Raw genomic sequence first — 10,434 nt, forward strand, 5'->3', positions numbered from 1 at the left:
CCACTCATGGGGCACACTAAGTTAACTCAGTCACTTATTCAGCAATCAATTACTAAGTACAATCATTAGACAATACATAGACCCTCCACCCCTAGGTCACTAGTAAACTATAATTTCATCACTACTCAGTACCCACTGAGAGGTCTTTTCATCTTGACTTGGGACTGGTTCTCAGATTCCCTAGATCCCCTTCCATGGTCCCAGATTCTACTTGGATTCACCAGACTGTCACCTGGGTTCGGTGGCAGACAGCTCCCAGTTCCTTGTCCAGCTCTCTGGGTAGGTCCTGCTCCACACTGAAGTTTCCAGGGTCCAATCCATCTCAAATCCTTCACAATTCTGCTCCCAAGAATTCAAGGCTCAACCAAGCCACAAACAAAGCCCCTGCATCCTGATCATGCTTCCTCAGTCTTCTACAGCTGGTTCAAAAATTCAGAATCGCCTTATCCTGGGGGGAGGGCTCCTGAGCTCCTGGCCTCCTCAAATTACATTACCATTACAGACATACAAATGTCTAGAAGTTTTAATGATCTCGAAGCTCATATTTTGTTTTTAAATGTAAGACACATTTGGGGAAAAGAGAAGAGATAAATGATACTGCATATAAAAAACTGTTGAAGCCTAAAAGTATGAAAACACACCTGCAAGAGAGATAATTTTTTTAAAGATTTTTAAAAAAATGTTTTGAATATGGGCACTGTTTTTTTGTGAATATTTTTTCAGGCATTATAAAAATTTTATTCTAAACATAGTAACTATCAACAAAATACTCTAATAAACAAAGATAATAATCACAATAAACTTGATGGTATATGAAAGCATAACCTCCATTATGTACAGTCAATTTTTAAATGAGCATATTAATGTTAATAATGTAATGATGAAAAAAAATCCTGTTTGTTCTCTGAGTTCATCTGAATTCTTTTTCTTCCCTGTATTATTCTGGATTTAAAATGTGGTAACAGATGTTGTTTTAATAGTAATAGTCATTTATATTAATGTTATACATTAATATTTGCGAAGTGTTTTACATATATTATTTCATTTGATCCTCACAGCAACTCTTTAAGGTAGGTACTGCAGTTGTTATTATTCTATCTTTACTGATGAGACAACTAAGGCACAGAGAAGTTAAGTAGTTCGTTCACCATCATACAGTATCAGAGGGAGAACTTGGCAGCAAGTCTTCCTCACCCAAAGTCCAGTTTGTAGTCAGAGGTTTTGCCATTATCTTGAATCTGTTTCTTTTTTTACTCTAAATCACTTCCTAGAAGTTCCCCCATATCTGTTTAAAGTCTTCATGTTTATCATTTCTTAGAGTATGATGTTATTCTATTATATCCATCATAATTTGGTCAACCATTTGCCAATCTACCATGTTTTTTTTCTTTTTCCTTTTTTTTTTTGCTGCTGCAAATTACACTGCTGTGAATATTTTTGCACAAATATATTCCCCTCCACCATTCTATAATGTTATCGATGTATAGTCCTCAAACAATTAAACAATTCTGTAGTTCTCATTATATATTGCCATATAGCTTTTTAGAAACATTACCCCTGTTTTCCTGCATGTGTATTTCACCTGCAGTAGTTTATGACAACCTTGCAAAAACTCTCATACATCATTAGTCCCATAGAATGTTTTTATGTAATTGATCTTTAAAACGTACTTTGATTCTATCCACATTCTAAACATTTTATCTCATTCTACTGCTCCCCATCTTACTAAAACTATGTTTCTTCCTGTAGCAAAATTATTCAGTCCCACTTTTAATTCACTCTCTAGTGATATTTGAAAGAGCATGGATGGTGGAAAATGTGCCACAAGATTGCAGATCGGAAAGTGTTCTCTGAATTTTCCAAAAGGGAAAAGAAAGTTGTCTACAAACTACAAATCAATGAACTTGACTTAAGTTCCTGGGGAAAAGAATTGATCACTAAAGAGATGGTTGGTGAACATTTAGAAAAGGAAACAGTTATTTTAAAAACCTTGTATTATCAAGATACTTCATTGGGAACAGCTCATATCAGATTGAACTCATTTCCTTTTTGAACATTCTTATTAAGTTAGTAGATGAGGGAAATACAGTAGATTATCTTGCCTATGCTTCACACTATTGTTCTGGAGAAGATGGAGAGATATGAATTAGATAACAAATATATGGATAATAATACATGGAAGTGTGGATACAATAAATGAATTCAGAGTTGGTTGGATGAACAGGCTCAAAGAATATTTCTTAATGTGTCAATGGCAACATGATAAGAGGACTCCAGTGAAATACCTAAGGGGTTTATGCTTGGTTCCAGGTTATTCAACATTTTTACCAATAGTTAGATAAAGGCATAGATGGTTCATTAAATTTACAGATGACACAGAGCTGAGAGGGACTGATAGCACAGTAAATGGTCAGGTCAAGATCCAAATGGATTTTGACCAGACTAAAGCACTGGACTTAATGTAATAAAATTAAATCTATTAGCGTTATTTGTAAAGTCTTATTTCATTTGTTCAGGCCTTTTGCAGTCACATCCAACTCTTTGTAAGCCCATTTGTGTTTGGTTGGGGGGGGTTGTTTTTGTTTTTTTAACAAAGATATTGGAGTGGTTTTCCATGTCCTTCTCCAGCTCATTTTTTTTGCAGATGAGGAACTGAGGCAAACAAGGTTGTGACTTGCCCAAGGTCACATAGCTAGTGTCTGAGGCTGGCTTTGACCTCAGGTCTTCCTGACTTCAGCCCCTGTACAAGCTAGCTGTCCTGTTAAATATTATACTAGGGAACTTGGGCAAGTCACTTAACCCCAATTGCCTTGCCTTTCCCCTCAAAAAAAAGATCTAGGCAATTTTAGTAGACAGCAACTTCAATATGTCAGCATTATGATGTGAGGGCCAAAAAGGCTAATATGATGGGGAACCTAGGTTCCCCTAGGAACCCAGTGTCCTCTGGACACTTTGAAGTTTATCATTTTAGAACTACAACCTATCATGCCCAATCTGGAACACAGTCCTCCATATGAGATCTGGCATGGACAAAGTAGAATACAACTATCACCTCTCTATTCCTAGAAGTTTTTGTTGTTCAGTCATGTCCAAGTCTTATCTTCCTAACTTCAGCCTCAGGACAAACTTTCTAAAAATTAGAGTAGTCCAAAAATAAAACTGACCATCTTGAGAGTTGGTAGATTCTCCTCCACAAAGTTTTTCAAGCAGTGTCTGAGCAGCTACTTAGTAGTTATGTTATAGCAGAGATTCTTTTTATCTATAAATTTGACCAGGTGATTGCTAATAATCCTTTCAAATTTCTGTTCTCTCCATTTCCTCCCTCTTCTTTCTCTCACCTCCCTCTTTCGCCTCCCTCTCTCTCTCTCTCCTTCCCCCTTCCTTTATTTCTTTCTCTCCTTCCTTCTCTCCCTTCCCCCTTTGTCTACTCATCCCTCCCTCTCTGCCTTCCTCCCTTTGTCTCTCCCTCTTTCCTCCCTCCTTCCCTCCTACCTCTCTTCCGGTTTCCTTCCTTCTCGTAAGGAGAAAGGATTTTAAAAGAGGAGAAGCCTTCTTAAGTTTTGTAATCAGAAGTATAGGCTCTGGGACAGCTAAGAACATGGTAGATAGAGCTCCAGGCCTAGAATCAGGAAGACTCCTCTTCTTGAGGTCAGATCTGGTCTCAGACATTTACTAGTTATGTGACTCTGGACAAGCCACTTAATGCTATTTGCCTCAGTTTCCTAATCTGTCAAATGAGCTGAAGAAGGAAATGGCAAGCCTCTCCATTATCTTTGCTAAGAAAACCCCAAATGGGGTTAAGAAGAGTCAGAAAGGAATGAATAACAACAAAGCACAGGCCCTGGCTATTTTCTATTCAAACAAACTGTTCCCCTCCCCTTTGCTCACTGTCTATATTACCATAATTTTTATTCACCTTTATATGAAAGAAAATCTAGTGGGGTGGTTCTAACTTGTTGGGAAGTTGAGTGATGCTTGGATCTAGAAGAGAGAAGCATAGAAAGTCTTGAACTGACCTGCTGTGTTGATCCCTTTTGTGTATCCATTGAGTCATCAGCTCCTCTGGCTCAGTAACCAATTAAGTGACTCTTCATCATCTCTGTGAAAGCACCTCAGCTATGCACACAGCTGGAAGTCAGACCCAAAGTTCCAACACAGAAAGGAACCACTAAGGGCAATTCTGAATATGCTTTGGGGTAAGGGAATGGTTGGAGAGGGAAAGTGTCCCAAACACAGTTTATTCATAGCACACAAACTGCTGGTGAAACACTCACACATACAAAAAGAATAAAATGGGTTCCATTAATTTAAACCTAGAAAATATGACCTAGTCCAGTCCCCTCATTCTACAAGTGAGAAAATAAAAGCATAGGAATAAGCACTACCTACAAAAGGGTTAAAATAGAAACAATACCATTCCTGCAATTGCCAAAATAATTTGCCTAAAGCGCAGGTCTGATCATGTCATTCCCTGGTTTTAGAAGCTTCAGTGGCTTCCTATTACCTCTAGGATAAAATTCATTTCCCTCATCCTATCATTTTAGGATCTCCACAATCTGGCTCCAACTTATCTCTCCAGAATGATTTTATGCCACTTCTTTTTGCACACTCTACATTCCAGCCATATTGAACCTCTTTCTTTTGCACAAACTTGCCATGATTTCTCTTGCTTCCAAGAATTCATATATGATATTCCTCATGCCAATAAATCATTCCCTTCCCAGTACATCCTTTCAGGTTGTCTTCCTTCATGCTTCAGCTAAGGTACTGTCTCTTCATGTAACCTTTTCTTACTCCCCCAGCTATTGGTTTTCTTTCCCCTTCAGATATTCTTAAACATCTTTGTATGAAGTCTCCTTTGGCACTTTCACTCCCTGTTACATGTGTGTCTTGTTTTCCTCGAGTAGAATACAGGTTTATTGAGATCAAAGAGCATTTCCTTTTTGTCTCAATATGTTCAACACCTATCCAGTGTCTTGTACATAGGAGATATTTAATAGAGTCACAGAATCATAGTATTTTCAAGTTGGAAAATATCTCACTAACCATATACCGTGTTTCCCCGATAATAAGACCTATCCCGAAAATAAGCCCTCCCCTTACTGTGTAAGATTCCTCTAAAATAAGCCCTCCCCCAAAAATAAGCCCTATTGAGATTGCTATTGTAGTGAAGGTGCACCATACCCCCCCCCAGTGAAATCCACGCCGCGCTCCAAGCTGCATCCAATCAGAGCTGCAGCATTGAGCGCGTCATCTTGTTCTTCCCCAGTGATTTGCTTATTGAATAAAGGTACATTTTTTTGTTCACGTTTACCTGTTTATTAAAATTGCTGTCAATGTTCATTAAAATAAGCCCTCCCCTGAAAATAAGCCCTCTGGTGTTTTTCTGTCCAAAAAAATTTAATAAGACAGTGTCTTATTATCGGGGAAACACGGTAGTTCAGCCCACACTAGCAAGAAATCCCCACTGTTCCCACCGTCATAAACCCCACAAGTAGCCATGTAGGCTCTGTTGGAAGACCTCCTAAAAGGGAAACTTACCTACTACTGTATTTAATCCATTCCACTTTTGAGTAGTTCTACACACTGAGAGCCAAACATGCTGGTGAAACTTAGTATCTTCTCATTCAACAGCCTAATTGTTTCAGTCCATTAGCCAGAAGAAGACATAGTAAACTTCTTATGATGCAACCTCAGCTCTATAACAAGCACATATTCAGTTTAATGATGCAGCACAATTGAAATTGACCTGTATACTGATACACTCAATAATATCAATGAAAACCTAATTTTTCTTATATTTTATACCCTTTGAGAACCAGGACATGGAGCTGGTGACTGTTAGAGGCTTTTGTTGTTCACAGACTGAGGGAAACCAAAGTCCAAGAGCTCATTTAGCAGCTCATATACAATGACACAACTGTCCCAGATGCTTTCTTCCTCTAGCTCCTTTAAATACTCAAAAACCTCTACATTCTTCTAAAGGAAGGAGTATATCAAGGAAATGTTGATGTTCTTCACTGTAGTGCTCAGTAAGTAAAGGTTGCTGTGTTTGATCCCCAAGAAATGAATCCTGCCATGAGTCAGCTGTGGAATCAGGGCCCCCTTCTTCCTTCTTCTATATCAGCAGTAGCATAAAGTAGTCAATCTCCATCACCAATGCTCATATTTCCATTGAAGTTCTAACAGATAATGAATTTCCCTTTTGAGAGAAATTATAATTTCCTATATTCATTACCAATTATTGGATTAGGACTTTTTCCCCTTCCTATTTTCTCATTCAGAAATTAGCCCCTGTAGGTCATTCAGCCAGTTTTTGAAGGGCAGGGTTGATGATGAAATGAAATATTGGGCAAAACACACCTAACTGAGAAAACTTAGATGTGATCAAAAGGTAAAGAAATTCTAGTCTAGAGGAAGTGGCGAATTCCAGCCCAAGGTGTTTTAGTCAGATAGGTCTGAATGGAAGTGGATGCCCCCCGCCGCCCCCCGCCCATGTCTAGATCATCCTAGACAGACGGTAGTCTGGTATAGATAAATCTCTTTTTCTAAGACTGAGTGAATAGTCACATACCCTAGACCTTCATTAGAATAAGCATACCACTCATTATAATATTCATTCACTCATTACTTGTTAACCAATCAGAGTTAATGTCCACTCTCAAGAATACCCACTCTTCCAAGGGTATATAAGCATTGTGCAGGTTTGATTTATGAGAGATGGTCAAACAAGCATCCTTTCCTTAGTTACTCATTAGTCATAATTAATAAGATAAATATACAGAAATTGTATCTCTTGAACTTTTCATACATTACACTTTCGTGTCCAGAATTAAAACAACTAAGGTAGACATGGTTGTGTTAGGAGGAACATCTTCCCCAGTGCCTAAAAAATTGATTTAAGCATTTAATAAACTATTGTTTTATAAATGAATGAATGCACAGCAAGTAAGAGCACAGGCTCCAGTGTCGGGATGACCTGGGGATCGAATCCAGGCTCAGACACTTAGCACCACACCCAGAAATAACTGGCCATGTAACCTTGAGCAAGTTACTTAACCCCAATTGCTTTAAAAAAAATGAATGAATGAATGAATCCTTTGAAATTCTAAACTCTAGAGCCAATAAAGTTAGAATTAATAAATATTTATTAATTGCCTTCTATGTGCTAAGTGCTGGGTATACAAAGAAAGGGATTAGACAATCCCTGCCTTCAAAGAGCTAACAATCTAATGGGGAAAGATAACACATAAAAAGAAGTTACAAAAAGTGGGGTGTGGGGGGGGGGGAGTTGTGACTTGGAGCATGATGAGTTCCTGCAAGTGGAGTGGGAAATGAGAAAAATGTGAAGGGAGGAGGTTTAGCATTACCACATCTTAAACTATAATAATATCAAAACTATCTGGTACTGGCTAAGATATATAGAAGGTGGATCAGTGGAAAAGAATAGATATATAATACAGATTAGTGAATGATTATTGTTACCTTGTGTTTGATAAATGCAAAAACTTAAACTTGTGGGATAAGAATTCACTATTAGTTTAAAAAAATTGTTGGGAAAACTGGAAAGTCATCTGGCAGAATTTAGGTATAGATAAATATTTTAAACCACTTACCAAAATGAGGTCAAAATGAATACATGACATAGATATAAAGGGAGTTATCATAAGTAAATTAGAATAACATGAAACATATTACCTACCAGACTTATTGATAGGAGAAGAATTTATAAATAAACAAGAAATAGAGAGCATTGTGAGATGTAAAATAAGATTTTCAGAATTAATTTCATCTTCCAGAATGATGAACTTCTAGTGATGATGAAGTCCAGGAAAGTTGAAGGTGAGTGGCAAACAGTGAGAATTCCTTGGGTGGAATTTTTAAATTGTAGAAGATCTAGCAGGAGTTCTTCAATGTTCACCCTCTATCCTCTTCAATCAATGGAAGGAAGGGACTCCCTGGGGAGGGATTGCTGAGGAGGTATGTTGATTTCATGTTGCAGATTTATGAGTTTCTGGAGATGAGAAAGTCTGGGGAAGCAGCCAGGTATGAAATGATGAGCTCAAAAGATCCTAAAGAGATTACTGCCTTCAGAGAATTGTTCTTTAATTTACATAATAGGCAACTGAGGCCCGAGAAGTAAAATTTTGTATATTTGTATGTGTATGTATGTATATGTATGTATACACACACCATACAGACACGCATATATATACATACACACATACATACATATCATGGACAGATATGCATTTTAAGATCAATTTAAACAGTTGAGTAGAGGATGAGCTGAAGTGGAAGGAGACCCTAGGCAGAACTACCAGGCTATTGTAATAATCTAGGCATGAGGTGATGAGATCCTGCACTAAGGTGATGGCAGTATCAGAGTGCAAAAGGGGGCATATATGGGAAAAATTGTGAGGGTAGAATACAAAAGTGGGACCAAAGGAAGGAATTCTGTTTCCACAGGATTAAAGCTCTTCCCAGCTTTGAGTGATAGCAGAAGGTTAGTCTGAGGTGACTGGATCTAATCAGAAAGCAGAACCATGCTTCTGATTGGGTAAAATGTCAGAAGCTTGTACTCATGCTTAAGTTGCTGTTTGAGGGGGAACCTATCAGGGAGGAGAACATGAAAAGGGAGGTTCAGGAGGTTGCATCTAGCCAATGAGAGCAAGGCAGGAAATTCCAATCTGGAGGATTACAAAAAGGGCTTTTATAACTATCTTAAGGTGTGCTTGAGTCTTTGGTAAAAGGCCAAGTCACCCATTATCTGAAGTGAAATAAAAATCTTTTTTTTTCCTAAATTCACTCATGGCCAGGTGGAATTCTTCACAAAACCATTATTTCTAACACAAAGGACTTGGAAAGAGATTAAATATGGGAGACAGGGATGGGGACAGAGTAGATAGTTGAGAATGACTGCTAGGTTGTGAGTTGGGGTGACTGGAAGGACTGTGATTTTCTCCAAAATAATAGGAAAGACTTGGAAAGATAATAAGTTTAATTTTGGATTTCTCTCTCCATTCCTCCCTCCCTTCCTCTCTCTCTCTCTCTCTCTCTCTCTCTCTCTCTCTCTCTCTCTCTCTCTCTCTCTCCCACCCCCATTACCATTTTGCATTGCTCCAACCTAAAGTAAAAAATAAACAAATACATTTTTAAACTCTTTACTCACACTTCCTCTGTTCTCCTTACCCACCTCCCACAAATTGCCACCCAGTTTCACTATCCTCCATCCTCCCTCCCACCACCTGCCACCTGGATCCAATATATTACTCCTCCCTCCCACAGCCTGCCACTTTATTTCACAATCCTTTCCCTCCCACCAATTGCCATTCTTATCTCTCTTTCCCACTCTTCACACCATTTATCAAACATTGCTTTCTGCTCACCCCTAAGAGGACAGTAGTGGGAAGTGAGAGGATATACCTAATGGAATATAAAGTGATTGGCCCTGCACCTAGATCAGGTTGTAAGATAGACTTTTATATGCATCATAAATTTCTTGGTCCCCCCCCCAAAGAGCTAAAGACTTGAAAGGGAGAAATGCTAATTTAGTGAAAGTACCCAAAGGGATCTGAGATGCATCCTGTTTAGTTAGTAGTGGTGACAAGATGAATAACATGATTGCCAACCTCGGAAATAAGTAGAGATAAATTAAAGGTGCAAAACGTGTGGATAAGTAAGACTGAATCTAATAGTATACCCACAATATAATTGAACAAGGACTAAGAGGTTTAAATATAAAATGCAGAATTTTTTTTTAAATTAGAATTTTAAAGAATGCAAAAAGTCAGGGGAAGGGAGGGAGGAGCAGGGGGATCCAAAAACAGCCAAGAGCAAAAAGCCATTTTCTTAGAAAAGGATGGATAAAAACATTTTAATCTAAGGAATTAACTTTTCGTTCTCTTTTGGTTCTGTCTGCCTCATTTAATATTCCCAACAAGAATGGCTGGAGCTCTTTGGTATATTTTTAGAAGATAATCTGTTACCCATTTGCTCATTCCATGTAGGCCCCATCCCCTTCACATCTTGTTTTGCCTAGTTACCCTGCTGTTCCTTTTTCTAATGTCATGCATACTAGGTGTGGCAGCAGGTACTGTTCCCATAGGATCAAAAGCATTCCTTATGTCTCCCTTAGTTCTCATACTTGTTTTCAGAGAGGCTATTGGACAGGGCTCTGGAAAGTTCAAGGACTTGATACAGATTAAATATCCTTGACCAAATTAAAATCCTAGATTGGTAGAGAGTGTTAAGACATTGACTTCCTAGCCTGGCTGCATATGGACAAGAGGAATGGTATGCTTCATATGAATGAACAGCTGAAGAATTCCATCATCTTTGAAAACAATCTATTTTCCAGATTCAGAATTGTTAAGAAAGACATTCTCTTTCTTTCTTTCTTTCTTTCTTTCTTTCTTTCTTTCTTTCTTTCTT

At 38.1% G+C, this 10,434-nt stretch overlaps 1 protein-coding gene across 1 annotated transcript in view; it reads left to right on the plus strand.

The window, feature by feature from the left end:
* The window catches only part of KCNJ6 (potassium inwardly rectifying channel subfamily J member 6), a 254,528-nt gene that overhangs the window by 58,751 nt on the left and 185,343 nt on the right, over window positions 1-10,434 (plus strand). The gene's annotated exons all lie outside the window — the stretch shown is intronic.

Source organism: Petaurus breviceps, unplaced genomic scaffold, assembly GCF_028583685.1.
Source record: "Petaurus breviceps papuanus isolate PSGF00001 unplaced genomic scaffold, PetGlider_PUasm1.0 90897, whole genome shotgun sequence".
NCBI lineage: Eukaryota > Metazoa > Chordata > Mammalia > Diprotodontia > Petauridae > Petaurus > Petaurus breviceps.